General features: G+C 48.3%; 1 protein-coding gene and 1 long non-coding RNA gene across 4 annotated transcripts in view; one reads left to right on the top strand and one right to left on the bottom strand.

The window, feature by feature from the left end:
* Positions 1-26,664, bottom strand: part of LOC309541264 (uncharacterized protein) — a 76,498-nt gene that overhangs the window by 23,513 nt on the left and 26,321 nt on the right. The window contains exon 2 of one of the 3 annotated variants that reach the window (XM_082238916.1): positions 23,023-23,145. The exons of the other annotated variants lie outside the window; for them this stretch is intronic. The gene's annotated coding sequence lies outside the window, so the exon portion shown is untranslated. The remainder of the gene's footprint in view (positions 1-23,022; positions 23,146-26,664) is intronic. 3 annotated transcript variants of the gene reach the window in all.
* Positions 5,605-24,743, top strand: LOC309541507. The gene is made up of 2 exons (XR_014223773.1): positions 5,605-5,795; positions 23,957-24,743. It is a non-coding gene; the product is annotated as an uncharacterized lncRNA (long non-coding RNA).

The raw sequence follows: 26,664 nt of genomic DNA, 5'->3' as shown, positions 1-26,664 counted from the left end.
ATCTGATAAAAGAACTTCATGAAACTGACTTTCAACACGTGATGAACATGTCCCCAAAGTAAAACACACACACACAAAATGAGCTATGAGGAACCAAAAATAAATAAATGCTAAGACACACAATTAATAAGTAACCTGAAGTAATCTGTTTTGGCATTCTAACATCCCAAATGAAAATAAAAGTGTTTCTTGATGTGACATCAGCTGTAATGTTAATACTGGGAAATGAGTTAATATCAATAAAATATGAATGGCAATTTAAAGTTGTGCAAGTACCTTGCACTAGCCAAAATGACAGGATTAATAAGAAATGCTCAGACAAAAAGGTAAACAAATACCATTCCACAAACAATGTTTGATTGTGCTTTGATTAATTTCATAGACATCATGGAAAAGCTGATTAAATAAATGAAAACAGATTATTTGTAACTTAAGAAAGTGTCAAAGCCACAAAGAGAAGGAAGTCAGGGATTCAGACTTGTTTCACAGAACAGAAAGAAAGTTGCTGTGGGAGGAAAAAGGGACAAACACTTTGTTATCGGGGTTCACATATCCTGTTAAAAGGGGAAATTATTTCATGTGAGAAGCCTGTCAGGAAATGCTGTTCCTAAAATTCCCATCGAGGGGGGGAATGCTTTGATATTTACCTGTGAAAAGAATTTGGCATGTTAAGATTTGGAACCTGGAAAGCTCTTGACTTTTGATGGGCTAGTTTTTTTTGGTTTTTTTGTTTTTTAAGCCTTTTGTCTTACGTAGCCCCTGGGGCAAAGACACATTTAGGGTGATTTCCCTCAATGGTTCCAAGTTTTTGCATTTGGGTAAATTTCTCTCTGCAGTTCTCAAAGAAACCTCCTCTCCCCCCTTCCAGTTCCCCGTTCCTCTCTCTCTCTTCTTTAGCTAATCTAGCCTCTGTGCATGTGCAGAGTTCATGTCTCAGCAAACCTTTTATACTATTGAAAATGTTGCATCCTTTGGCTAAATTACCATTTGAGTAAGGGAAGGGAAGGGTAAGGAGTAGATTTTGAAAATAGGGTTTGATTTTAAACAAAAAAGAGAAACTCAGCAATTTAAGTATTCACCAAAACTAGCAATTTCAGCCCAAGCAAAAGGGACTGCTTCCTTTATGTACAGGAAAGGGCTAATATCCCTCTGGCCATTCGCGGAACAATGCCGCGCCCTTATATATGGGAAAAAATTGGCCAGAGAGTCTGAATTCATAGGATTTTTTTTAAAACATTCTCAGTCATTTCAGCCTTACCATTTGCAGACAATTTTTCCTGCCCTTTATTTACAGGATTGGTCAAGGCGCATTCTACTTGACTATATGAATTTTTATGTGCTTAAACTTTGAATAGACTTTTAAGTCCGATTTTTGTAGATAATAGACAAAACAATAAACACTGTAATCACTTAAATGCCTGATATCACCAGTTCTGCTTCAAACATCACGGCTTCACCTCACACCTTTTAAAAAAACAAAGAGCAAATCTGGGCTGAATTTCAACACATCAGCTACAAATTGGGAAAGTTGAAAGGGACCTGGGGTCATCTAGTCCAACCCTAAAATACAGGGTTCACAGGAAGATTTCGCAGCAAGATTTGTACTACCAAAGAGACATACACATTTAAGTACAGATTTACAACTGGGACTAAATGCAAGTTCCTATAGAAAAGATCTTTAAAGGAAGATTGAATTGAACAGTTTTCCTAAGATAGGGAGAGGATCTTTTATAAAGCAAAGTTAATTCAATTGATATAACCACTCACAAATAATTAGAACAGTCATAAATTTGATTTAAAGGAATACAAAAGTGACAATTTTTCCTGAACTTGCAGAGGAATAGTAAGCCTAATCTATGCCCCCCCTTTGCAGTTTCCTTTAAAGGAAGCTTACTCGGGAGTAAATTTACCTGGCACAGAATAAGAAGGAGAAGGGGGAAAAAACCCTGAAAGAGACAGAATGAAACAAGGGGGGGGGCATTTTCTAAGAAAAGAGGCCAGGACGTCTTATAGAGACTGGTATCAGGAGCCTTACAATAACTCTCACAATAACCAAATCAAAGTTAAACTGGACTCACATAATTTTATTAGAAGGAACACCATACTTTCATAGGCATATGCTTAATGAAATACATACACTGCATTTTAGCTTGAGAGCAGTTGGCTCAACTAGGCTTTTGCAGCAGAAACATTAGGTTTTACCACTTGGGAGGAAAATTCTCTTTTGGAGCCCCTCTCAAATAACAAACATTTGCACACTTCATTCTCAATTTTTTTGTCTTATTTAGGACTGCTAAGGTCCAGCATGGTTTCCTTAGATTTAAATTTTGAAGCAAGCTTGCAGTTTAAACTATGCACACTTAAGAAAGGCAGTCTGCCAGAGACAGAAGGAACAGACAACACACATAACAGACAACATGTAAACATACATATTCTCATATATGTATTAACAGACAACACACATAACAGACAACATGTAAACATATATATTCTCATCCTTTAGTTGGTTATTACAAGGAGTTGGGCCACTACCTTTGGGTCCCACATGGTTTTATGAGCCTCCTTGCCTCTTTAAACACACCACCAGTTAATCAAACTGGCAGGGCTCACAACGCTTGGTTGACTGGGTACCCCTTTATGATTCACGCGTGTCTAGACAGAAAAAGGGGGAAAGAAAGGGGTCTGTAAGGATTGGTATGTCTAGGGGTTTGGTATGCTTAGTACAGGGACGTATAGTAAAGAAGAGAAGGGGCTTCTAGTTGCCTGGCAACTTCCTTAGTGGGTTTTAGAGAGCTCTAGCTATCCGGTTCCTTGCGTTCCCTTTTCCTATTTCCTTATTTCCTTATTTCCTTATTTCCTTATTTCCTTATTTCCTTATTTCCTTATTTCCTTATTTCCTTATTTCCTTATTTCCTTATTTCCTATAACCTGGGGTCTCTTTCCACTCTGCCGGTCCTGCCCAATTCCTCATGGGCTATCCCTCCTGGCAACCTCCTACCTATCGTCACATCTCAGGAAAAGGGGCCCTACTGGACGCCCGCGCCGTGCGGTGCCAGATCGGGTAATCCCTGGATAGAATTCGAATAGAAAACCCCCCTTGCTTTCGGAAGCGGGCTCACGCACGATACACGTGTTACGTGGCGCCGACCGGTGCGGCTGGGATTGGTGATAGTAAAGCCAGACCACTTCCTGCCCCCTAGAAAGGACGCTCGGGAAGTTCAGAAAAAGAGCTCCAACCCCTTGCTTTCAACTGGGATGCCCGTTGCGGGGAGTCAGCTATCTTTCAAGTCGGGTCTCTCCGTCTTACTTTCGGGCTCCCAATTGGTGCGGCTGGCTGGAGATTTTAAGGAAAAGAGATAGAGCTCAGAGCCCCCCTTCCGGGTTGAGCAGCGGTCCACGGTCTCTCTCACTAACCGGACCAAGAGAAAGGCAAGAAGGAGCGATAGAGAGGAGGGCAGAGAATTCAGTTGCCAGGAGATTCCACCCCCTTCCCACCAGTGCACTGGATTTTCCTTTTTCCTTATACTCACGCGTCTTCTATGATGATCCCGGGATCGATGAATAAGCCGGCTGGATCCCTCTTTTGCTCCCCGGCTGAACTCCTAGGGCTTTCGATTACCTCCCAGAAGATGGCTGGGGGTCCAAAAGGATCTTCCCAGGCAAAATGGCCTGGAGCCGGCTGAAGATTTCGGGGCCCCCAGTCAGCAGCTTGGGAGAACCGCAAGCCCCACGTTGGGCGCCAACTGTTACGGAAAAAATCTGGGTGCGGAGTTACTCTGCCACCCAGCTCATCGGACTAAGTCCGTGGGTCCCTGCGGAAGAAAATGAGCTCAGCCGGACGCAGGAGCAAACTGCAGAAGATCCAAGTTTATTGCGCAACAGGTTCAAGGCGAGATTGAACAGTGAGAAAGGGGTGACATGAACTTTTGAGATTTCCCTCCATATCCCAGAATACAGTGCAAAATACATTCCAGTTACATCATGAATACATTAAGAGGTTGGGTTACACAGATTAACATATGGAGGAGGGAGGGGGAATATGCAGAGAGCTGGAGATATGCGCAGATAAGCACATCCTGAGAAGACAATGGCCCATGTTTGCATAGTCTGTCACCTGGCATTGCCCGGAGGAAAGGTTTGGCAGAGTGATTTTGACAGAATTACTTGAGAGATTATGGAGGACAGGGGAGGGGTGATGGAGTCCTAGAGAAATTGAGCAAATATATTGTAGTGAAGAAGACATGCCCCCCCGTTCCGTATCAAACCACAGAGCCTAGGACTTGCTGATCCGAAGGTCGCAGTTCGAATCCCCACGAGGTGAGCTCCTGTTGCTTGGTCCCTGCTCCTGCCAACCTAGCAGTTTGAAAGCACGTCAAAGTGCAAGTAGATAAATAGCTACTGGTCCGGCGGGAAGGTAAACGGCGTTTCTGTACACTGCTCTGTACACTGCTCTTCCCTAAACTTTGCCAGAAATGTGCCCCAAAAAGAAATGTGCTTCCCCAATCAGAGGCAGCCGTCCTTCTCTGGTGCTCAAGTGCTGCCGGTGGGCTTCCCAGAAGAGGCCCCTGCTTGGCCCCTGCGAGGACAGGGGCCCCTTGGGCCTGATCCTGCAGGGCTCACCTGACGTTCTAATGCAGGTGAATACTCCTTTGTACTTCAGGGAGAACAGGGTTTCCCAAATTTGGGTCTCCAGCTGTTTTTGGACTATAGAACCCACCATCCCAAGCTAGCAAGACTAGGGATGAAGGGAATTGTTGGCAGGCCCTGCAGGTAGCTCTGGAAAGTGAGCCCAGCTGCATGTGACCAGTGTGGGGAGAATTCCTTCCTGGATTCCAGAAGTGGCCATCACCTTTGATTATAGGGTCAGTGCCCCTATTCCTCCAGCAGTAGCAATTGTGGGGCTTCCTTGCCCGCTTCCATTCAGCTCCGCCATTCCCAAATGGCAATTCTTCTTTAGCCATTGTGGGAGCTGACAGGCTGGAAGCTGAAGTGGCTTCCCTTTGAGTAGGCTTTGCTTCGCTTTCTGCTGACCTCAGCCTCTTGGATTGTGGCCAGCATTCCTCTTCCATTTCCCTGAATGCTGAGCAGTGTTGGATGTGTAGGGAAGCGAAATTCACCCCAGAACTTTTCCGCACGCTTCCCTCCGCAGCACAGAAGGATGGGGGGAGGAAGGAACATGTACTAATAAACGAACACTCCTGTGAATGGAGAGAAGCAGAAAGTGGAGTCCCCTATAGATCAGTATTGGGACCTGTGGCTTTTCAACCTGTTCATAAATGATCTAGAGTTAGGCATGAGCAAAGTTTGCTGTTGACAGTAAATTGTCCAGGAGTGTTCAAACAAAGACAGAATACAAGGAGCTCCAAAAAGAGCTCCAAACGGGGATTGGGCTGAAAATACAGTTCATTGTCAACAAGATTAAAGTGATGCATGTTGGGGGGGCAGGGAAACACCCTCCTAATATCATGTGCAGGATCATGGGGTCTGAACCGGGTTTCTCTGTGTGCTCTAGGAGACCAGGGGAGAGGGGAGCTGGTCACAGCAGGGGGGGCATCTCCCTGGATGCTTCAGGAGCCGGCCTCCTTTGGGTCTTCTGGCCCCGTTCTGCTCCCTTTTCTCCCTCTTTTTGCTCATTGTCATCCCACCACCAGCCCCCAAGCTCTAAGCCTTCTTCCCTTGTGGGTCCCCCAGCTGGTGCCTCACCCCCGCCCCCGCAATCAGCCAGTCCATGACAGCAAAAGCAGCCAGAGCAGTAAAACGAAATTTTGCACTCACAGCTGTCCATGGAGGTGCAGGTCAATTCTGTGTCCTGGGCAGTTGATGTGTGGGGAAGCACAATTCACCCCAGAACTTTTCCGCAGAGTTCCCTCTGCAGCACAGAAGGATGGGAGGAGGGAGGAACACATAGTAATAAACGGAGACTCCAATAAATGGAGAGAAGAAAGTGGAGTCCCCTATAGATCAGTATTGGGACCCAGGGCTTTTCAACTTGTTCATAAATGATCTAGAGTTAGGAGTGAGCAAGGAGGGGGCAAAGTTTGCTGATGGCAGTAAATTGTCCAGAGTTGTTGAAACAGAGACAGACTGCAAGGAGCTCCAAAAAGAGCTCTCCAAACGGGGTGATTGTCACTGAATACAGTTCATTGTCAACGAAATTAAAGTGAGGCATGTTGGGGGGCAGGGAAACACCCTCTTAATATCATGTGCAGGATCATGGGGTCTGAACTGGGATTCTCTGTGTGCTCTAGGAGACCAGGGGAGAGGGGAGCTGGTCGCAGCAGGAGGGGGGGTCTCCCTGGATGCTTTAGCAGTCGGCCTCCTCTGAGTCTCCTGCCCCCCCTCCTCCCTCTGAGCCTGAACTGCTCTCTGCCCAGCCTCTTCCTGCTCACCAAACCCTGTTTCCTCCTCAGCTTGCAACACCTCCCCTCCCGTTCTGCTTCCTTTTTCTGCTCATCGTCATCCCAACCCCAGTCCCTGGGCTCTGAGCCTTCTTCCCTTTTGTGTTCCCCAACTGGTGCCTCCCCCCCCCTGCACCCCTCCAGTCCATGACAGCAACAGCAGCAACAAGAGTAAAATCAGTAGGATAGCAATATGCACTGTGGTCCTCTGGCAGGAAGACTCCCTAGCAGCATGATTGACTGATAACTTCTGGGACTATGGAAAAATATTATCCCCCCCAAACCCCAGAATAAGCAGTAGCGCTGGGGTTCCCCTAAGTGGTTCATGAGTGAAGATGGGCCCGCCAGGAGACTTTCCTGGTACCTGCAACCCATCGTTCCCCCTCTTGCAGTTAGGCTTGGGGGGGGAATCTCCCATTAAATTTTAAGTTTTCTTCAGAACGTGCAGGGGGCAGGGATGAAGTTCTGTTGAATAAGTAATGTTTGGAGATCATGCGGTGGTGCGGGTGACAGAGTTTGGTGCAAAAACCAGTCTGACACACAAACACCCATCTTGAATGCTTGAGCACAGCAAATCCAGGGCTCCAGCCAAGTATCGGCGGGGTAGGGGCCACATGTAGAGCAAGTCTCACGCTGACGTCAAAAACACACACAGAGGCAGCAGGACTTCTTCAGTAATAGTTCACTGAGCTTTCAAAGCATACAGTTCTCACTGGGTCCCCAGTGAGGCACAAAACTTAGCTCCTGAGAGCAAATCCAGTTTCAGCGGTAAAATCATACAGCACACAGGATATCTAAGTCAGGCACACGCACCGGCAATAGGGAGCAAGGGAGGAAAGAGGCTGGAAGGACACAGGACAATGGATGTGTGTCTTTCGCTTCCTCAGCAACTCAGCATATTCAGGGGCTTCACAAAGAAAAGCTTTCTGCTGGCAGCTTCCAGGCAAACATGCAACACAAAAACATACGCTGTGATCTGTGGTGTATTGCCATATCAGGTTTTTTTAAAAAAAAAAATAATTCATTTTATAACACAAATAAAGACCACAAACAGAAAAACAAACAATTCAAACAAATTCTTGTCATATCCTTATTTTCCTATACATTGTGAAGTGGGCTTCCCCAAGTCCTACCTATCTGATTTTCATTTTACTTCATGTTTAGCAGTTTACATATATCATCGTTTCTAACCATATTTTTTTTATATCACACTTAAAATAACTTCACATTTTATCGCTTACAAATAATACTATTTTAAAATACACTATCTTCTACTTCTAAGCCTACAGCCTCTATCCACTTCCAAAGCTATTCTAAGATTTAAATATTAACATATTTTTTCAAATATTCCTTAAACTTCTAATCTTCTTCCACCATCTCCTCTCTCTGGTGCCAGAGTCTCCCGGCCAGTTCGGCAAGTTCCATATAGTCCATCATCTTCATCTGCCCTGCTTTGATAGTTGGTTAATCTTGTTTCTTCCAATTCTTCGCTAGCAATATTCACGTAGCTGTTGTGGCATACAGAAAAAAATAACATCCTTTTGGGGGGATTTCACCCCCCCAAAGTACCAAGTAAAAAGGCTTCTGGTTTTTTAATAAATGTGTTTTTCAACACTTTTTTCAGTTCATTATAAATCCTTTCCCAGAAGTCTTTTACCTTGGGGCACATCCACCACATGTGGTAAAAGGTTCCTTCTTTTTCTCTGCATTTCCAGCATTTATTATAATGAGTATGATACATTTTTGCTAACTTCACTGGTGTTAAATACCATCTATACATCATTTCCACCAATTTTTCTCTTAATACTTTACAAGCTGTAAATTTGATTCCTTTTTCCCACAATTTCTCCCAATCTACCATCATGATATTGTGCCCCACATGCCTGGCCCATTCAATCATTACAGATTTCACTTGTTCATCTTTTGTACGCCATTCCAGCAATAAATTGTACATCTTAGATAGGTTTTTTGTTTTTGTATCTAATAATTCCATTTCCTGTTTGGATTTCTCTCTTTGAAAAGCAATTTTCTTATCCATTTTAAACACTTCATTTATCTGGATGTACTGGAACCAATCATGTAATTTATTTTTCAACGGATCATAAGATTTTAATCTAAATTGGTCCCCTACGTCCATCAGAATATCATTATACTTCAATCACATATCTTTCATATTCTTTTTTTAAAATAATTTTTATTAAGTTTTCCATTTAACAATCCAATCATATCACATTAATTATTCCAAATTATACCAATACATATCATAAAGTCCAAATATTTTGCCAAATTATAATTTTTTGTTGGGGGTTCCCATGCTTCGAGTTCAGTCGGGTCCAATAATCTTATATTTCTGCTGCTTTTAGTGTTCACCAGTCCCATCTTTGGATCTTCCTGTTGTTTTCCTTTTTCTTCTTAATAGCCTCTGAGTTGTTTCCACAGACGAATTAAAGTAAGCTATATTATGCTTCTGTGTGAACTTTGTAAGGCTCTCCCTTTTTAAAAAGCTGGTAAGTCTTTTGTTTGCAATAAATCCTCACATGCTGATCCAAAAGTCCTGCTCGGGCGGCAGACGCCATCTTTTTCAGTTCCGATGAAATAAAATCTAGGTGTTTGCCCATTAATTTTCCCAGGCATGTTGCACCCTAAATTAGCCTTTCCAGGGAAGATTTGCCAAGTCGAACTTAGAATGCAAACATAATAATAATAATAATAATAATAATAATAATAATAATAATAATAATTTATTATTTGTACCACGCCCATCTGGCTGTGTTTCCCCAGCCACTCTGGGCGGCTTCCATAGAAACAAAAAATACACTAAAATATCACACATTAAAAACTTCCCTGAACAGGGCTGCCTTAAGATGTCTTCTGAATGTCAGGTAGTTGTTTATTGCTTTGACATCTGAAAGGAGGGTGTTCCACAGGGCGGGCGCCACTACCGAGAAGGCCCTCTGCCTGGTTCCCTGTAGCTTTGCTTCTCGCAATGAGGGAACCGCCAGAAGGCCCTTGGCACTGGACCTCAGTGTCCGGGCAGAACGATGGGGGTGGAGACGCTCCTTCAGATATACTGGACCGAGGCCGTTTAGGGCTTTAAAGGTCAGCACCAACACTTTAAATTGTGCTCGGAAACGTACTGGGAGCCAATGTAGATCTTTCAAGACCGGTGTTATGTGGTCTCTGCGGCCGCTCCCAGTCACCAGTCTAGCTGCCGCGTTCTGGATTAGTTGTAGTTTCTGGGTCACCTTCAAAGGTAGCCCCACGTAGAGTGCATTGCAGTGGACCAAGCGAGAGATAACTAGAGCATGCACCACTCTGGCGAGGCAGTCCGCGGGCAGATAGGGTCTCAGTCTGCGTACCAGATGGAGCTGGTAAACTGCTGCCCTGGACACAGATTTGACCTGTGCTTCCATGGACAGCTGTGAGTCCAAAATGACTCCCACGCTGTGTACTTGGTCCTTCAGGGGCAGTTACCCCATTCAGGACCAGGGAATCCTCCACACCTGCCCGCCTCCTGACCCCCCCCAAAGCAGTACTTCTGTATTGTCAGGATTCAACCTCAATCTGTTAGCCGCCATCCATCCTCCAACCACCTCCAGACACTCACACAGGACCTTCACTGGTTCTGATTTGAAAGAGAGGTAGAGCTGGGTATCATCCGCATACTGATGAACACCCAGCCCAAATCCCCTGATGATCTCGCCCAGCGGCTTCATGTAGATGTTGAAAAGCATGGGGGAGAGGACAGAACCCTGAGGCACCCCACAAGTGAGAGCCCAGGGGTCTGACCACTCATCCCCCCCCACCACTTTCTGGACACGGCCCAGGAGGAAGGAGCAGAACCACTGTATGACAGTGCCCCCAGCTCCCAGCCCCTCAAGACGGTTCAGAAGGATGTTATGGTCGATGGTATCAAACGCCGCTGAGAGATCCAGCAGAACTAGGAAACAGCTCTCACCTTTGTCCCTAGCCCGCCAGAGATCATCAACCAGTGCGACCAAGGCAGTTTCAGTCCCATGATGAGGCCTGAATCCCGACTGGAAGGGATCCAAATGGTCCGCTTCTTCCAGGTGTGCCTGGAGTTGTTCAGCAACCACTCGCTCAATCACCTTGCCCAAGAATGGTAAATTTGAGACTGGGCGATAGTTGGCCAAATTGGCTGGGTCTAAATATGTTTTTTAAAGAAGCAGTTTAATGACCGCCTCTTTCAGCGGGAAGGCTCCCTCACAGAGGGCAGCATTCACCACCCCGTAGAGCCCATCGCCCAGCCCTTCCCGGCTCGCTTTTGTCAGCCAGGATGGGCAAGGATCAAGGAGACAGGTGGTCGGTTTCACTTGTCCAAGCAGCCTGTCCACATCCTCGGAGGTAACAGATTGGAATTGATCCCATGTAACAGGACTAGACAGAACTCTAGCACTCTCCCGCCCTGGCCCTGCTCCCACGGTGGAGTCTACCTCCTTCTGAATCTGAGTGACCCTGCTTGGCAGGGGGTTGGACTCGATGGCCCTTGTGGTCTCTTCCAACTCTATGATTCTATGATTCTATGATTCTTATCTGCAAAAAACTTTGCAAAAGCATTTCAGGAGATCTTGGGGTCCCTACCAGGCCCCGGTGGTGCAGGTGGTTCCGATAGATTGCGAACCACCTGAAAAAGTCTCCTGCTGCTGTTTTCTGCAGATGCAATGGAGGCGGTGAAGAAGGCCCTCTTTGCCGTCGCCATTGCCACTTGGTAGGCTCGATGTTGAGCTCTAGCCCGTGTCCGGTCTGATTCAGAATGAGTTTTCTGCCACCGGCGCTCTAGCCGTCTCAACGATTGTTTCATCACCCTCAGCTCTGGGGAAAACCACGGGACTGTCTGGGCTCCATGCAATTGGAGAGGGCGCTTTGGAGCCAGACAGTCAATAGCCCTGGTTAACTCCGCATTCCAGAACACCTTCCCTCCCATTCTGCTCCCTTTTCTCCCTCTTTCTGCTCATTGCCATCCCACCACCAGTCCCCAGGATCTGAGTCTTCTTCACTTGTGGGTACCCCAGCTGGTGCCTCCCCCCCTCACCCAGCCAGTCCATGACAGCAAAAGCAGCCATAGCACTTGTCAGGGGTTCAGGAGCAGAGGCACAGGAAAGGGAGGAAACAGAGAGCGAGGGGGAGGAATCCGAAGGAAATATGAGCGATGACAGCGGCCCGAGATCTCCGAGTCTTTCCAGTGAATCAGAAGATTCACAGAAAGGAGCGCCAGTGGTCAGAGCAATGGGGGAGCCTAGGGGGACACCCCAGGAAGAAGGGACCAGAGGGGACTCAGAGAGCAGCAGTTGGAAATCGGGGCCAGCTTCCCCACCAGAGCACAGTAGGGAGGAAGGGTCCCAGGTATCGGGATCCGGCGGCTCGCCGCAGGCGGGAGGGCATGAGTCAGGATTGGCCACACCTCCATCGGGGAGCGAGGAAACGGTCAAGAGGAAGGTGGAAGGTTGGGCGCGCGCGCCAAGTTCAAATGCACAGGAAGGCGGCACAGTAAGCAGCCCGGATAGGGAGCCAGGTCCTAAAGCCCGCCGCAAGGAGGGAGAAGGGTCCGGGGGGTCAGCGTCAGAAGAGTCCAGGAAGGAAGAGACCACGGGGGGCAGAGGGACCCAGAGAAGGAAGGAAAGACGGAAGAGGTGGAGTAAGGCTAGAGTATTAAGTTGGTGTACAGGGGGCGGAGACTCAGACGGAGCTTCGCCGGTCTAGCTTCTAAGACATAGAGCTGCGCGCTGCGGCTTGAAAATGGAAACTGTAACTCAATAAAGACTTTTATACAGTGTTGCCGGCTACCGTGGTCCTCTGTGAGCTGGGATCTGGAAGCAGCTCTGACAGTAAGCTCCGTCCCCTGTTTTGGCACCAAAAGCCTCGCAGCGTGAGTGGGCGCAGCGAGGGGTGAAGATTGGTGCCTCTTCGCGAGCTCACAAAAGTCAGACGAGATGACTACCGAACAGCAGATAGCAACCCTGCAAAATGCAGTGACACAACTAAACGCCGAGATACTCGCATCCAGGAAGAGGGAGGAGGAAGCAGCTGCCGCCTACAAGGATCTCCAAGTCAGGTTGGAAGTGCTTACAAAGCAGGGGCAACCGGGACCCAAATCGGAGGGAATTGGGCTGGGGAGAAGAGGAGGCAGCCTCATATCTCATTTCGATGGGAATTTACAGCAGTACCCCAACTTCCGAGCAGATGTGCAGTGTGCGCTGCAACTGCTGGACAAAGACTTTAGAGATGAGCAAGAGAAGGTGGGGTTTATCCTATCCCATTTGCATGGAGACGCTAAAGCGTGGCTGCGTAATCTGTGGAGAGATAAGGATCCGGCGCTCCGAAGTGCGGATGCCTTCATTAAAGCGATGGATGCGTGTTTTTTATCAAGTATAGACGTTGATATCTCCAGGAAAGAGATACATGGGCTGAAACAAGGGAGGGCCAGTGTAAGGCAGTATCATTCCCGCTTTTTTGCACTGGTCAGTGCCCTGGAATGGGACAGAGATTCAGCTCCGGTCAGAGACCTTTTCTGGGAAGGATTGAGCAGTGCGGTAAAAGACGAAATTGCGAGGGGGGAGAGACCCCGGAGCACTCAGGAGATCGTTCAGAGGGCGCTGACGATTGGGGTACGTCTAGAAGAACGTCCATGGAGCAGGGACGAAGGGCGTGGAGGACGCGAGTCGGCAAGAGGGTTTTCCTGCTTTCCCAAGGATGCTGCGCGTGCGCAATCCACGCCTCCGCCAGGAGGGGGAGTGGAACCTATGGTGGTTGGAGGTGCCAGGGCTCAGTCAGCAAACAGAGCCCTAGCGCCGGGAGCAGTCAAAGCGAAGCCTCCTAGAGGGAACCGGAAGTGCTACCTCTGTGACAGTCCTCAGCACATGGCGAAAGAGTGTCTCCAGAGGCTCCACAAGCACACTGCAGCCTCCGCGACGGTGACAGAAGCAACTCAGCACAGAGAACCACAGCAGGGAAACGACGGAGTCTGGCTGGAAACAGAGGCACTGGGGCCCAGCCAGACGAGTCAGTGAAGCAGTCCCCAGAGATTTTGCAGCCCGCAGACCCCCTCCCGCCCAAACCAGTAGTGCAGCTCACCGCATCACTCCAGCTACCCAATGGACTCACAATGGACGTGCCAATTACCATTGACTCTGGCAGCAACGCGGACTTTATAGGGCAGGATTTCATCGAGCGGCACAATATAACGTTACTGCCTGCCACGCTGCCCCTGCAGGTCGTCACGGTGGATGGCAGGGAATTGCTAGGGGGGCAGGTGGTGAAGCAAACGCCACCGATGGTGATGCGAATTGGAAATCACAGGGAAGTCATCAGCTTTAATGTCAACCAACTGTCGGACACGCCGGTAGTATTGGGCATGAGTTGGCTGGACAGGCACAGTCCGACGCTGGCTTGGTACCAGCGGCAGCTGATCTTCGGCTCCTCTTACTGTGCAGAACACTGCATCCTGCCCAGACAGGAGGGGGAAGAAGAGGAGTCACAACTGCAAGTAGGCACGCTGCAAGCAGTCCCCCACAAGTACGCAGAATTTTTGGAGGTTTTCTGCGAGAAGGAGGCGGACAAGCTACCTCCCCACAGGCCATATGACTGCAAGATTGATCTCCTGCCAGGGGCGATGCTGCCGACAGGGAAACTGTATTCCATGTCTGAAGATGAACTACAGGAACTCAGAGAGTTCATAGATCATAATTTGGAGCGCGGGTTCATCCGCGAGTCCAAGGCAGTGGGGGGCAGTCCCGTATTCTTTGTGAAGAAGAAGGACACGCCCCAAAAAAGACTTGTGGTGGACTATAGGATTTTGAACTCGAAGACCAAGCCCACGGCTTTCCCCATGCCCAAAATCGACGACCTCCTCGCGACGGTGCGCAAAGGACGCGTGTTCACCAAGTTGGACCTGCGAGGGGCGTACAACCTTATTCGCATACGGGAGGGCGACGAGTGGAAGACGGCCATGTTCATGCCCCTGGGCACCTACGAATACAGAGTTATGCCATTTGGATTACAAAATGGCTCCCACTGTTTTCAAGCTTTCATGCATCACGTGTTAGCGGGGCTCCTCTACAAGAAGTGTGTCTGCTTCCTGGATGACATCCTGATATTTTCTGAATCGCAGCAGGTCCACGACAGGGACGTCAAAGAAGTGCTGCGAAGACTACAGGAGCATAGACTGTACGCCAAGCTGGAGAAGTGCCAGTTCGACATGACGGAGGTGGATTTCCTGGGATACAAATTGTCGGACAAGGGGCTCGCCATGGACAGCGCCAAGGTTCGCGCAGTGTTGGACTGGAAGAGCCCGCGCAACCGGAAGGAGGTCCAGCGGTTTGTCGGCTTTGCGAACTTCTATCGCAAGTTTATCAAGGGGTTCGCGATGCAGACAGCGGCCATTACCGACACGCTCAGCTCCAAGAAGAAGAAGTTCATCTGGACGGAGCAGGCGGAGCAGTCCTTTCAGAAACTCAAGCATCTCTTCTCGTCAGAAGAGCAGCTACTGCATGTCAATCCCAGCAAACCGATGAGGGTTGAAATGGACGCCTCAGACAGGGCCGTGGGAGCAGTCCTGTTGCAGCAAGACCCGCAGGGGGCTTGGAGGCCGGGAGCGTTTTACTCCAGGAAGCTCAGCAAGTCGGAGCAGAACTACACCATCTGGAACAGGGAGTTGCTTGCCATTCATGCAGCATTCAAGGCGTGGAGGCACTTCCTGATCGGAGCCAAGCACACAGTGCAGGTCCGCACTGACCATAAGAATCTGGAGTACTGGCGCACGGCGAGGTTCCTGAACCAGAGACACATACGTTGGGCGGAGTTCTTTGCAGACTTCGACTTCTGGATAGAGTACGTCCCAGGCGACAACAACGTCATGGCGGATGCACTGTCCAGGAAACCGCAATACCTCGAGGAGGCGACGCCAGCGGCGGCCAAGCACATCTTCGCACCAAAAGCGTGGGAGTGCGCTTCGGCAACCGTTGACCTGGATGCTGTACGGCGCGCGTTGCAGGACGACTCCTTCGCACGAGCAAAGATGGGAGGTGCACAAGGGCACGGCGAAGAGTGCCGAGTTCCAAGTGCGCGACGGCTTGCTCATCCACAAAGGGGCCATCTACGTGCCGGGAGACGAGCTTCGCGCCAAAGTACTGCAGCAGTTGCACGACGCGCCCACAGCCGGGCACTTTGGCACAGAGAAGACGGTAGAATTAGTCGCTAGAGACTTCTGGTGGCCCGGAATGAGAGGGGAGGTCGCGGACTACGTGGCGAGGTGCGACACCTGCCAGAGGGCCAAACCAGTGCACAGACCGCCGGCCGGACTGTTGGAACCGCTGCAAACTCCGGTCGAACCATGGGAGAGAGTCGCCCTGGATTTCGTCACGGATCTGCCCAGCTCGAGGGGCAAGACGGCCGTGCTGGTGGTGGTGGACTTGTTCTCCAAGATGGCACATTTCATCCCGTGTGCGAAGGTGGCCACGGCGGAACAAACGGCCAAACTGTTCATAGATCACGTGTTCAAGGTCCACGGTCTGCCACGGTCTATACTATCCGACAGGGGGCGACAGTTCATCTCGAACTTCTGGCAGAAGCTGATGGGCATCCTGAACGTCAAGATCAACCTAGCGTCGGCGAGACACCCGCAGACCAACGGACAAGCGGAGCGGGTCAATGCCATCATGCAGCAGTACCTGAGATGTTACGCAAATCAACAGCCTGCAACGTGGGTGGACTACCTGCCACTCGCCGAGTTCGCCTACAACAACACGAAGCACGTGTCCACGGGGGTGACGCCGTTCTTCGCCAACAATGGGAGGCACCCCAGAACCTTCCCGGGATTAGAAAGGGTGGGGGAGGGGGAGCCGCAGGCAGCAGACGCATTCGCGTCAGAGTTGCAGGAGGTCCACGAACAGCTTCGAAGGCAGTTGGAGCTAGCTAAGCACGCATACAAAGTGCAGGCTGACAGACACAGGAGGGTTGGGGAAAGAATACAGGTGGGAGACTGGATTTGGTTGGCAGCCCAAGCAGTGCCGGCCAGATCATTAGCTAAGAAGAAGCTAGGGCATAAGCAGCTAGGGCCCTACCAAGTCGAGGCACAAGTCAATCCGGTGGCTTTCCGACTGACACTTCCGGAGGGATCCAGGATGCATCCGGTATTCCATAGATCAGTGCTCACTCCCTACAAGGCACCTCACAGATTTCAGGAGCCAGGGACGGCACCGAGCCCGCTCGGGGAAAGGACCACGCAGGGGGGGTTGCCAGAGGGGGAGCCCATTAACGAGGTCACAGAGATTTTAGACTCTAGATGGGGGGAAGAGGGAGTAGAATACCTTCTCGCCAGAGAGGGCATCCCAGCCAGTGCCAACAGCTGGGTGCAGGGCTACGCTTTGGAGGAACCTCTGCTCAAAGATGAGTTTCATGCCCTCTTCCCACACAGGCCCATGCCAGCCGAGTTTTTCGACGACTGGCTTTTCACACCCACGCTTTCAGCCAGCACGTTCCAGGGGTTCGACTCGGACGAGGAACCTACACTGGGCACACGTTCCCCGGAAGGGTCACCCTCAGGATCTGCCTCAGAACCCTCGTATTGGTGGGATGATCGACCAGAGGAGCAGTGGCGCAGGAAGTGGCTGGAGGGTCCCGGGCGAGCGACGTACCCAGGAGAGACCGAGGGAGAGACTGACTTGGACGTGTTCGGGGAGGACATTGGGTTCGAGCACGGCGGCACAGAGATGGAAGCAGAGGTGATCGACGTCGGCGAGCGCAAGGAGGAAGAGCCGGACTTATCCAGTTGGATGCACGCCGCGGGAAACGAACTGTATCCGGCATTCACCCCCATAACGATGGAGCACCCAGCACCCACACCTGCAGGAGGGGAGGGGGGAAGGGGGGCTTCGAGGGGGGGATGGATGTCAGGGGTTCAGGAGCAGAGGCACAGGAAAGGGAGGAAACAGAGAACGAGGGGGAGGAATCCGAAGGAAATATGAGCGATGACAGCGGCCCGAGATCTCCGAGTCTTTCCAGTGAATCAGAAGATTCACAGAAAGGAGCGCCAGTGGTCAGAGCAAGGGGGGGCCTAGGGGGACACCCCAGGAAGAAGGGACCAGAGGGGACTCAGAGAGCAGCAGTTGGAAATCGGGGCCAGCTTCCCCACCAGAGCGCAGTAGGGAGGAAGGGTCCCAGGTATCGGGATCCGGCGGCTCGCCGCAGGCGGGAGGGCATGAGTCAGGATTGGCCACACCTCCATCGGGGAGCAAGGAAACGGTCAAGAGGAAGGTGGAAGGTTGGGCGCGTGCGCCAAGTTCAAATGCACAGGAAGGCGGCACAGTAAGCAGCCCGGATAGGGAGCCAGGTCCTAAAGCCCGCCGCAAGGAGGGAGAAGGGTCCGGGGGGTCAGCGTCAGAAGAGTCCAGGAAGGAAGAGACCACGGGGGGCAGAGGGACCCAGAGAAGGAAGGAAAGACGGAAGAGGTGGAGTAAGGCTAGAGTATTAAGTTGGTGTACAGGGGGCGGAGACTCAGACGGAGCTTCGCCGGTCTAGCTTCTAAGACGTAGAGCTGCGCGCTGCGGCTTGAAAATGGAAACTGTAACTCAATAAAGACTTTTATACAGTGTTGCCGGCTAGCGTGGTCCTCTGTGAGCTGGGATCTGGAAGCAGCTCTGACAGCACTAAAATCAGTATGATAGTAATATACACTCTGGTCCTCTGGTAGGAAAACTCCCTAGCAGCATTATTGAATAATAACTTCAGGGAATATGGAAAAGTACTATCTTCTCCAAACCCCAGAATAAACAGGAGCTCTGGGGTTCCTCCAGGGGGTTCATGAGTGAAGATGGGCCCCCCAGGAGACTTCCCTGGTTCCTGTAGCCCCTCCTTCCCCATCCTACAAATAGGCTTGGGGGGAAATCTCCCATTCTATTTCAGTATTTCAATTTTTTTTCAGTATGCGCAGTGGACAGGGATGAAGTTCTGTTGAAGAAGAAGTGTTTGAAGATCATGCAGTGGTGGGGGTGACAGAGTTTGGTGCAAAAACCATCTTGCATGCTTGAGTAGAGCAGCTCCAGGGAATGAGCTAAGTAGCAGCAGGGTAGGGGCCACGTGTAGAGCAAGTCCCACACTTAGGTCAAAAACACACACAGGGGCAGCAGGACTTCTTCAGTAATACTTTACTGAGTTTTCAAAGCATACAGTTCTCACTGGGACCCCAGTGAGGCACAAAACCTAGCTCCTGAGAGCAAATCCAGTTTCAGCAGTAAAAAGATACACCACACAGGATATCTAAGTCAGGCACACAAACCGGCAGAAGGGAGCAAGGGAGGAAAGAGGCTGGAACGACACTGGGCAATGGAGGTGTGTCTTTCGCTTCCTGTCGTCTGGGAGAGAAGTCAGCAACTCGGCATCTGCAGGAGCTTCACGAAGCAAAGCTTTCTGCTGGCTTCTTCCAGGCAAACATGAAACACAAAAACACACTGTGATCTATGGTGTATTGCCGTATCAGTTGCTTTTTGGGTTTTTTTTGTTCCCCCCCCAAAAATAATAATATTCATTTTATTACACAAATAAAGAACACAAACAGAAAAACGAACAATAGAAACAAATTCTTGTCATATCCTTATTTTCCTATACATTGTGAAGTGGGCTTCCCCACTTATCTGATTTTCATTTTACTTGTTTACTTCTATTTAAGGGTTCTCGTGATGCGTCAGGGAGTGGTCTGAAGCGGAGTATGGGGGAATCCATTCTCAGGCAGATCAGCTTTCCTGGGAGCTGGAGGGGGGGAATTGACCCTCCTCTTTTCCAGTTGTCTCAGAAGCAGGGAGTGACACCGATACAGAGCAGATTAGACAGGAGTTACCTAGCTAAGAGATAAGGACAAGAGAAACAGACTCATCTGGCCCTGAAGCAGGAATACGGATTTCTTCTGAGTTCCTTACTGTGAAGAAGAGTGGACTCTGAGAGGAACTTGTCCCACACTCCATACATCTAAATGCGTTCTCCCTTGTGAGAGTCCCTACATGTTTCTTAAACATTCCATTATAATTAAATTACTTTCTATAATCTTTCCATTTAAACTGCTTCTCCTCATTTCTGCTGATGGTTTGTAGGGGTTCAACTCTTAAAGTTCATCCTGTGCATGAGTCTGTTGATTTAGAACTGGACCTATACAGTGGTGCCCCGCAAGACGAATGCCTCGCAAGACGAAAAACTCGCTAGACGAAAAAGATTTCCATTTTTGAGGTGCTTCGCAAAACGAATTTCCCTATGGGCTTGCTTTGCAAGACGAAAATGTCTTGCGAGTTCTAAGCCGCTAATAGCGCTAATCCGCTAACCGCCGTGCTTCGCAAGACGAAAAAAACCGCAAGACGAAGAGAGTCACAGAATGGATTAATTTCATCTTGCGAGGCACCACTGTACCTCTCACTAACTTCATTACATTCATATGGTTTGTCTCTTGTGTGAGTTTGTTAATGTAAATCAAGGGTCCCACTCTGACTGAAGCTCCTTCCAGAGGCCAAACATTTAAATGGCTTCTCCGATGTGGGTCTGCTGATGTTTTCTAAAACTTCCACTGTGCCTGAAGCTCTTTCCACACTCAATGCATTTAAATGGTTTCTCCCCTGTGTGAGTCCGTTGATGTCTTCTAAGGGTTTCATTGAAACTAAAGCACTTTCCACATTCCATACATTCATATGGTTTTTCACCCGTGTGAGTACGCTGGTGTAATTTAAGGTTTGTATTGTTACTAAAACTCTTTCCACACTCCATGCATTTATATGGTTTCTCCCCTGTGTGAATCCGTTGATGTATTCTAAGGCTTCCATTATCAGTAAAGCTCTTTCCACACTCCATACATTTATATGGTTTCTCCCCTGTGTGAGTTCGCTGGTGTATATTGAGGTGTCCACTCTGACTGAAGCTCTTTCCACATTCCATACATTTATATGGTTTCTCCCCTGCATGAATCCGCTGGTGTAATTTAAGGTCTCCATTCTGACTGAAGAACTTTCCGCACTCCAGGCATTCAAATGGTTTCTCCCCTGTGTGAATCCGTTGATGTATTCTAAGGCTTCCATTTCGACTAAAGCTCTTTCCACACTCCATACATTTATATGGTTTCTCCCCTGTGTGAGTTCGCTGGTGTATATTGAGGCCTCCACTCTGACTGAAGCTCTTTCCACATTCCATACATTTATATGGTTTCTCCCCTGCATGAATCCGCTGGTGTGATTTAAGGTCTCCATTCTGACTGAAGAACTTTCCGCACTCCAGGCATTCAAATGGTTTCTCTCCTGTGTGAATCCGTTGATGTATTCTAAGGCTTCCATTTCGACTAAAGCTCTTTCCACACTCCATACATTTATATGGTTTCTCCCCTGTGTGAGTTCGCTGGTGTATATTGAGGTTTCCACTCTGACTGAAGCTCCTTCCACACACCACACATTTATATGGTTTCTCCCCTGCGTGAATCCGCTGGTGTGATTTAAGGTCTCCATTCTGACTGAAGAACTTTCCGCACTCCAGGCATTCAAATGGTTTCTCCCCTGTGTGAATCCGTTGATGTATTCTAAGGCTTCCATTTCGACTAAAGCTCTTTCCACACTCCATACATTTATATGGTTTCTCCCCTGTGTGAATCCGTTGATGTATTCTAAGGTTTCCATTATCAGTAAAGCTCTTTCCACACTCCATACATTTATATGGTTTCTCCCCTGTGTGAATCCGTTGATGTATTCTAAGGTTTCCATTATCAGTAAAGCTCTTTCCACACTCCATACATTTATATGGTTTCTCCCCTGTGTGAGATCGCTGGTGTATATTGAGGTGTCCACTCTTGCTGAAGCTTTTTCCACACTCCATACATTTAAATGCTTTCTCCCCTGTGTGAGTCCTCTGATGTGTTCTAAGTGTATCACTCCAACTGAAGCTCTTTCCACAATCCAGACATTTAAAAGGTATTTTACCTGTGTGAAACTGTTGATGTAAACTTAAGTGTCCATGTTGAGTGAAGTTCTTCCCACACTCCCTGCATTGGAATCCTTTCTTGCCCATGTGAGTCCGCTGATGTGTTCTACGTTTTCCACTATCTGTGAAACTTTTCCCACACTCCATACCTTTAAATGGTTTCTCCCCTTCTTGAGATCACTGATGTGAGCTATGTGTGCTCATTCAATGAAGCATATTCCACATTTCACACATTTTAATGTCTATACCTAATGAAACAAAAGTGCCCCATCCCTCAGAATTCTGAATGTCTTCTCCATCACCTTCTTCAAAGTGGGAGGAAAGGAAATCCTGTTTGGGTTTCAAGGAAGAGAAGAAAGGGGAAGAGAACACAGCAAGCGCCGTTAGCACCTTATTTCAACATCTCCTACATTCCCCTGCCTCCTACCCATGTTCCCAGTTTTTAGGAAATGAAGATGCAATGTCACCAAATGATAGTAATGCATCAGCAACCTTTCATAATCCTCAGTCATCGTTAATAAAGCAGCATGATCTTGGAATACAGCCTTTTCAAATAAATTCTTTCCTCAAAGTAAAGCCAGCTGATCTCTTTCCATGAAAAGGCCCTCTCTTTCCCGGGTTCATCATTCCTTTGGACATTCTCCATCCTCTGCATCATAATCCTCCATCCACCTCTAGATCTTTATGAGTCACCTGCACAGTCCCATTGGCCTCAGGAGGTCCATATGAACCATTTTGTGAGACTCAGGCCTTCGTCTTTTCCAGGGACTGTGGTCTGGGTCAGTCAGAGAACTAGTGACAAGGCTTGGTGCTTGGGGTCAACTGAATGGGTGCTCAGGGAAGCTCCTGTTCTGGGAGATGGACCTCCATCTACATGCCTCACATTGCATGGAGAGAGCAGGAGAAGCAGAAGGAAAGCAGCTGGCAAATGGGAAACACCCCACCCCAATTGTTCCTTATAATAACGATCTGCTGCCTGATCTCCAGCCCCTCTTCTGACACAGGACTATCCTAATCTGGCACTGAAAAAGCTGGATATTAAAGGCAAATGGATAACTGTACTTAGTGGAAATTTCATCTTTGAATATGTAGTACTGATTCATTAACAACCTGAAATAGTGTTATTTCTTGAGATATTAATTTATTCCTGATCTGTCTTAAATATTATAATTATAGGATGTCTTGGGTGTTGAATGGTTTCTTTAAATGTAAAGGTTCATCATTGTTCCACCCGATGTGTATGTCTTTAAGGAGCCAGAAAAAGGGCCAGAGCAAAATAACGAGACCCAGCTTTACAGCTGTGAAACATAGCAGGTGCTGCTGAGTTGTACTGATTAAGGTGTGTCGGCATTTGGGTGTAGTATATAAGGAGCAGCACCTAGCTCTCCCATTACCCTGGGGGATGGGTTGGTGGTTGGGTCTGGTTTGTTGCTGATGTTTGTAGTGTAAATGGAGTTTTTGTTTTTGTGATTAAAACCTTGTTTGTTATTTTTGAGTCCCTTTTTAATGCATGGTCTCCCCAGCAAGCTCTCTGCAGCGCTACCATAATGCAAATAGCCAACATTGGGGTGTTAGGGGAGCAGTAGTACTTTTGTTAGAGGAAATGTAGTCTACCTTCTGGAGTAATTTTTCCACCATTGGTCCCCACCCTCCACTCAGCTCTCACCTGTGGCTTCCAGAAGCTGTCAGCATGCAAAACGGGCCACAATCCCAGGAATGGCTTCAACCGGCCGGCTAAACCAGGTGAGGATACCTGATGGGTCTCAAATCCTTGGTGGACTGGGGAATTCTGGAAAACAGAAGTGCTATTTACATCATAGATCACTGTAAAGTTATTCAAAATATTTGTCTTTTGAAGAAAAGACCACCAATTATACAATGGCCCCTTCAAAGCTAATGAACGTCTTGTGCCTGGAGCTTTTGTGGGCTGCAGGACCAGGAAAGCTTCTGCCACCATGATCCTTCCAATTGGGATTCAGGCCTCATCATGGGATGGAAACTGCCCTGGTTGCACTGCTTGATGATCTCCGATGGGCTAGAGACCAAGGGGAAAAAAGCTCTTTCCTGGTTCTGCTGGATCTCTCAGCGGCTTTGGAGACCTTTGGCCATGGTGTCCTACTGGACCCTCTAGGGGAGCTAGGGGCACAGCTGTGCAGTGGTTCCCCTCCTTCCTCCTGGGCCATGTCCAGAAAGTGGTGTTGGGGGATGAGTGTTCAGATCTCTGGGCTCTCACTTGTGGGGTTCCTGAGGGCTCCATCCTCTCCCCCATGCTTTTTAATATCTATATGAAGACGCTGGGAGAGATCATCAGGGGGTTTGGGTTGGGTGTTCCCCGGTATGTGGATGATACCAAGCTCTGCCTCTCTTTTAAATTGTAACCAGTGAAGGTACTGTATGAGTGTCTGGAGGCAGTTGAAGGATGGATGGTGGCTAACAGATTGAGGTTGAATCTTCACAAGACAGAAATACTGTCCCAGGGGGAAAGGGGGCAGGCAGGTGTGGGAGACACCCTAGACCTGATGTAGGTAACTGTGCCCCAAAAGGACCAGGTGCACAACCTGGGGGTCATTTTGGACTCACAGCTGTCCATGGAGGCGCAGGTCAATTCTGCGTCCAGGGCAGTTGTCTGCCAGCTCCATCTGGTACGCTGGCTGAGACCCTCCATGCCTGGAGACTGTCTCCCCAGAGTGGTGCATATTCTTTTGATCTCCCGCTTGGACTACTGCCATGTGCTACATGGGGCCATCTTTGAAGGTGACTCGTAAACTGCAACTAATCCAGAATGTGGCAGCTAGAGAACAGAATGGGAGCAGCCGCTGAGACCACATAACACCAGTCTGAAAGGATCTTCACTGACTCCCAGTACATTTCTGAGCACAATTCACATTGTTGGTGCTGACCTTTAAATTGTTGTGGTTGCATTTTTCAGGCATAGATTCCTGTTATGCCTTCAGTCACAAATTTATTTGCTGAAGGGATTTTTTGCTGTCTCTGAGCTTTATTTCCTACTCTGCTAATTGTATGTCGGACTTGCTCTGGAGATCATTGTGGAGCAGCAAGATCATTGACCTAAAGCCCTACAGCCTCACTCTCGATAGACCTGAAGGAGTGTCTCCACCCCCATCACTCAGTCTGTACACTGAGGTCCTCCTTCGAGGGTCTTCTGCTGGTTCAAAACACCCCGTGAGAAGCGAAGTTACAGGTAAGCAGGCAGAGGGCAAGGAAATGGGCAACTATCTGCATTTAGGTGACAGCTGAAGGCAGCCCTGTATCAGGAGGTTTTTAATGTCTGATGTTTTACTGTCTTTTATTTGTACTGTAAGCTGCCCAGAGTGGCTGGGAAAACCCAGCCAGTTAGGCAAGGTAGAAATACTACAATCATTCGTATTATATTGTTATTCTTTTGTAGTTATTTTGGATTTTGTACTGCCATATCAGCTCACAAAATATCATGGGTGGAGAAAAATCACAGGGATGCCATAAACGGTAATCCCACCCACTACTTCTCATTCACATACAGTCTCACAACTGTCCATGTAGGCACAGGTCAATTCTGTGTCCAGGGCAGCTGTCTGCCAGTTCCATCTGGTATGCAGGATGAGACCCTACCTGACCGCAGACTGTCTCTCCAGAGTGGTGCATGCTCTGGTGATCTCCCGCTTGGACTACTGTCATGTGCTACATGGGGCTACCTTTGGAGGTGACTCGTAAACTGCAACTAATCCAGAATGCGGCAGCGACTTCCGGTCGGCGCCATCGGTTAATGGCGGATTTCCCTCCGAGCTCCGGAGGGAGTCTGCTTTGCGAGTTCGGGTCCTGCCGCTACGGCGAAGCGGGGGCCCTCAAAAATTACAGGCGCGGAAGCCTGTAAACAAGGAGACTTGGTGGGCACCATTGCGCCCCCCTGAAATCGCAAGGGAGCCTTTTTAAAGGCTCCGGAACGGCAGCGGGGGTGAAGCGCGGTGCTGAGAGTCGTCACCCAGCTTGTGAAGCGAAGCGGCATCGCCATAGCTGGAGAGCACCGATTCCTTCCTGAAATTTGGATTACAAATTAAAACCTGTGAGTAGGACTGAAAACTAATTTGGGATTTACAATTACCTCAAAGAATTTTGGCTGAAAACGGGATTGGTTTTAAAGCAAGGAAGTCAGCCTTTCCCGGACTGCAAAAAGCATACAGCAAAGAAGGTTAAAAGCTGCAACCTTTGAAAGATCTTAAAGAACTAAGTGAACTAGACATTGGCCTTAAAATTCCCCCTTTTGGCTGGCAGGAGCAAAAGGGGGTTAAATTTGTGTTTTAAACCTGCTGGAAAAGGGGTTTAAAATTTTTTTACCGCTGTGTCAAATACCCCTGAAACGGACTGCCTAAGTGAGGATGCCGGAAAGAGAACTGTCAGTGAGTTAAATGGTTATTTGGAAAGCTACTTTGTTTTTAAGTTATTGGGCTCTGGAGAGTTACTAAATTACTGGCCTGCTAAACTCTGAAAATACAGGAAACTGTTGCAATTGACTTTCTGAAAACTCTAGGGGGATTGATTATAAGACATTTTGTTTTAGAACTTTTGGAAACTTTCCCCCCCTAGAGGACATTGTGGTAATTGTTGCATATTGGTTTGTAACTATCAAGGCAGTGGAAATTTCCTTTTAAAAACAATTTACAGATGTGAGAGTGACCTTGGCTGGGACATGAGTGGTGCACCAGAAGAGACAGCAACTAGATCTGGTAGACCATACAAGACAAAATCTTTACAACAGCGTAGAGTTTCAGCTTCAGGCATCCCAGCGGCACCAGCTGCAACTGGCCAGATAAAAACAACAATGAGATCAGATGCTGTGACACAAGCTTTAGTCAAAATAAATGAGTCTTTGGAATCTCTGACAAAGCAGGGAGCGGAAAACAGCAAAAAATTGACAGAGCTCTCAATAAAACTTGATCAGAATACACAAAGTGTTAATGAATTAGGGAAAAGAGTGACTTCTAATACAGAATCTATTAATAAAATTTTAGAGGACTCTGCCAATATACGCAAAATTGCAGAAGAAGCTAAAGTTTCTGCTGAGGAGGCCAAAGTCTCTGCAGATGCCACCCAGGAAAAAATAGTACCAGTTTGCAAAAAGTTAGAAGATCATGCATTAGCCCTGTCCATGCTTGAATTGCAGAGGAAGGAAAGGAACTTAAGATTGAGAGCAGTCCCTGAAAGCGAAGGAGACAATTTGGTGGACTTCCTTTCTAAAGAATTTTCAGATTTTTGGCAACAGGAGCTGGAGAAGGAAGAAATTAAGATAGTGACTGCCTTCAGATTGGGCAGA

This window comes from Podarcis vaucheri (assembly GCF_965113315.1).
Source record: "Podarcis vaucheri genome assembly, chromosome: 10".
Lineage (NCBI taxonomy): Eukaryota > Metazoa > Chordata > Lepidosauria > Squamata > Lacertidae > Podarcis > Podarcis vaucheri.
Note: the sequence above shows the minus strand (reverse complement) of the source record. Positions and strands in the feature narration are given on the sequence as shown.